The sequence below is a fragment of the Populus euphratica genome, unplaced genomic scaffold, assembly GCF_000495115.2.
Source record: "Populus euphratica unplaced genomic scaffold, PopEup_1.0 scaffold113.1, whole genome shotgun sequence".
Taxonomy (NCBI): Eukaryota; Viridiplantae; Streptophyta; class Magnoliopsida; order Malpighiales; family Salicaceae; genus Populus; species Populus euphratica.
Window position 1 is genome coordinate 403663 of NW_011499984.1, and position 4742 is coordinate 408404.

The window sequence follows — 4742 nt, forward strand, 5'->3', positions numbered from 1 at the left end:
TATATATATATATATATATATATATAAGAGCAAGAACATGATCTTAATTTGAAAATCAAGATGCCTAAATGTATGACAAATGTCTCTTTTTATAGGCTGAAATTTAAAACTATTGATTTGATGACTAATTATTGAGTGAGTGACTATCTCTTCATTTGGTAATAATTCTTATCTCCTTGTCTATATAAAAAAATTTCATTGCTAACATCAAAATTTGAACAAATAGTCTTCATAAAAGTTCTGGGAAATTGTCTCAGCTTTCCAATAAAAAAAATCGATACATTTGTACTTCTAGAACTTAAGATATGGGTTGAACACTGAACAATATCTAGGCTGCAGGACAAATTTGAACTTTTATCTTAATGCTAAGAGTTGGACTTTCAAATGGCAGAATTGAGTTTTAAACTCTCTTAAATGTTTTAGGTCTATATTTTAGATTTATAACCATATAAATCAAACTAAAATTCAATATTTATAGCTTCAGCTATGACTTAATGACTGAATAATATTCTAGTTTGAATTGAATCAACATCTTTTTTCTAAGTTTAATCATTTTTTTTGTCCTTTCACTTTCAACAGTTAATCACCTCAATCAATCATTTGAATTGTGAGATATGTCTATATTTAAAATGAGCATTTACCTTAAATTAAAGCTTTCTTATATTATTAAACTTGTTATTATAAAACATGCTTAAACTAGGGAATTTAATAATACTTTAAGTGAAAAATGATGATATAAAACCTTAATAAAAATGCACTTTTAAATTTATCCTTTCACTTTCAACAGTTAATCACCTCAATCAATCATTTGAATTGTGAGATATGCCTGTATTTAAAATGAGCATTTATCTTAAATTAAAGCTTTCTTATATTATTAAACTTGTTATTATAAAACATGCTTAAACTAGGGAATTTAATAATACTTTAAGTGAAAAATGATGATATAAAACCTTAATAAAAATACACTTTTAAGTACTAATTAAAAAATCTAAAATTAACCTGAACCCAAAAATCTTCCCGAGCTCAGATATTTTTTTAAGGCACTTTCAAGGTAAAAAAAAAAATCTAAGTTGAACTTCTTTCATTAAATGGAATCATTTGACATAAAAATTAACTACTTTGGTAGCCTGAATTAATATCAACGATAATTTTCTCTTTCTATTGCTGAAATTAAGCAATTTCTCTATCTCTCTCCTCTCTTAAAATAGGGATTAAAATATGACAAAATTGAACTTTTATACCAAAATTAAATTGAGAAAATATTGAGGGGCTAAATTTGTATAATTTGTAAAATTTGATGACATTGAGATAACCTCATAGAATATAAATTTAAAAAAAATTATAAAGCTTAATTAAACACAAGTTAAAGTTCAATCTTCGTAAATAAAATATTGAGGGACAAAAACTAAGAACAAATATAATTAAAAAATGACAAAAACAATTTGATTCGAGCCCCTTTGGGTCAAGATGTAAAATTTCTGACATAGTCATGATACTAGAGTGAGTGTGCTTGAAAGCAATTTGAATAAAATCATGCAACTCAATTATCGAATAACTTAATGCTGAAAGAGAAAACAAAAAAAAAATATAAAAAAGAAGAAGTCAACTTGGATTAATTTGCAAATCTCATGATTATGAATATGGGATCGGAATAACCCAATATAAAGGAAGGGAAAAAAAGATGTGAAGACCAGTTTCCAATAAATTACATTTTAAATGATTAAATTGAAATAAATCATTTAAAAAAATTTAAAAAAAATAAAAGTTGGTCCCATATTAAGCTTTGAAATCAGTGACATTGCTCGTAAACCTGAGACTAATCCCATAGAAGGCAAACCGTAAAAAATAATACATTAAGACTCTAAAAAAAGGTGAAAAAAACACATTAGCTTTAAAAAATAAAAAAAAAACTAAATAAATTTTGGCAAAACTTTTAAACCTAGTCTAAGCTCTAAAACTCCAAACTAGTAAAATCATTTACTCAGGTTGAATAAAAATCTTAATTCTAAATTAATTTAATTTTTTAAGGATGAAATTTTGAAAAAAAAATCAAATTTAAAAACTTGCAAAAGTAAAACAGAGAAATAAAAAAAATATGAATCAAATTTGATATAAAAGAAAATCTATGGAAAATAAAATTAAAAAAATGATATGAAATTGTAAATTTTTTTAAAAAAATGAATCAAAAAACAAAAAATGATATGAAATTGTAAATTTTTTTTAAAAAATGAATCAAAAAACAATAAATAGTAATTAAAATAATAAAAACTAAATCTGATATGATAAAAAATCTCAGAAATGGATTTGATTTTTTAAAAAAATTAATAAGAAAATCAAATAGGAAAAGAGAGAAAAAAACAAAAGTTGACATACATTAAATCAACAATAATTAATCACCCACGCGACTTGTACATGAAACCAAAAAGAAGGTTGAGATGCTTCAACTAATGTCCTCGAAGCAAGATTCTGGGTATTAGACGACGCCACATGTGCTGTTCAACCCTTTTGTTTTTAAAGATAACAAAGTAATTGAATTATATAAAAAAAAATATATAAAAACTATTTGACCTATTTATTATTATAATGACTAATAGGTCCTTGTAAAATACCTTTATACCTGAAAACAAAGCTAAATAAATTTGCAAACTAAAGACAAAATAATAATTTTAATGTGGGAATCACAATAAAATGTGAACTGTTTTAGGTTTTGTTATCATATATGCTTTACATATTAGCCTTAACATAAAGTCTTGTAGGAAATAAATATGTTTATGTGAGCCTATTTGACCGCTAATGCAAAGATATTAGTTATCGCTTAGCAATAACAAGCTTCCCTTTCATCGATTAGCATCGTCGGGCTACGTTTTCTAGCTAGCTTGTACAATCATCCTCCTATCCTTAACTTCAGAGAGGTTTTGTAGTTTTTTCTTAATTTTTTTATTTATTTATTTGTGGTCCCAATAGAATCAATTCCTAGCACTAAATTTGTTGAGAATCATGTCGTACAGCGTTGAATTATGGTAAATGAAAATTGAATTAAGCCTAATTATCTTGATTTTTTCCTTAAAATATTGTATAGCATTTTGACTTTGGACACAGTAGCTCTGCTAATTAAATTACATGGAGAGCAACATGATAAGTTGAGATTCTTTGTTTCGATATATTGACAGGGTAAATGAATAAGTGATTAATTGAAGGTTACTGTGGAACAATTTTTTTCTTTAGATTCTCTTTGTTTTGTGTTTTTAATTTTAAAAAAAAATTCAAATTTTTTATTTGTTTTAAATTATTTTTGTATGCATTTGTAGATTATTTTAATACATTTATTTTAAAAATAAAAAATATTATTTTAATATAATTTACAAAAAAACAATTTAAAAACAATCATTATAATATCACTATACTAGCTTTTAATTAATCCAGCTCTCATGGTCTTTATAATCAAATTATTTAGTATTATTATTATTATAGTAATAATAATGATAAATATCATGTAATTGTCAGCATCATCATTAGATGTTGACCTTAACCAAGAAAATATTTAGCTATTAATAATCTTGAAAAGGATACAGCAATACACAACTTAGGTTAGGCTCATAATAATAATAATAATAATAATAAAACAACTGAAGAGAAGCCCATCATGAAATTTGCGGTGGTCTCAATTCTTAAAAGAGATTAAAGCAAGTTCAAGCAGGCTACAATCACCATAAAGCTAATTATAAATATTTGCATAAATAATATTTTAACTCTGTTGATTTTGTGTTTAAAAATATTTTAAAAAGTTTTTGAATTTTTTTATTTACTTAAAATTAATTATTTTTATATTATTTTAATGTTTTGATATTAAAAATAATTTTTTTTTAAATTAAAAAATTATTTTAATATATTTTAAAAAATACTTTAAGCTTTTCAACTGCATGAATCATTACTGAGCTATAATCAACTGGGTCGAGTCCTTCAAGCCCATCGCTGGCTACAAATCGCCAGGCTCATGAGCAGCCCCCGACCCATGCTAATCTCACTATGGCAAAACTGACTCTCTCTCTCTCTCTCTCTCTCTCTCTCTGTGGAGCAAATATTACATGCACCAAGAAATAATCTTAAATAAATATCAACTTCAAATAGAATTTTGATCCAACTTGGCATATATATATATATAAGTATTACATAATTTCTCAAGATTTGATCCCATAGCATATAATATATATCAGCCATGTGAGACTAATAGTAAAGTCGGGTAAGAAAAATCATTATGCATTTTTTGAACGAGATAAAAAACCACAAAAAATAGCTGATCAATTCATATTCCTTATAATTGTTCTCAGTATCTCCTCGCATATTTAATTGCATTTATCTGTAATATTCTCCATTTTTCATAAATAATTGAGGCATTTCGCTGCGGATTGGAGTGAAAATTTCTTCAACATAAAAGAAATGTTCAAGTAGCAGGAACTCTTTGACATTTCATTAAACTTCTTCCAGTGGATTAAATTTGAAAACTCTCGGATTTGATTTCTTGTATAATCTAAATTTCAAATAAAGTTAAATGAAAATTATCTTGACATAATCTAGTTGACATAATAAGTTTAAAAATAAAAAAATTATAAAAAAACCAAATTATTAAAAAATTAAATTTTAAGTACGCTGGTTTAAAAATAACTTGGATGGTGAGTAAAAATATAATTTGACTTTATATAAATATCTTAAAATGACTTTTTTATTAAATATTGAAACAAAAA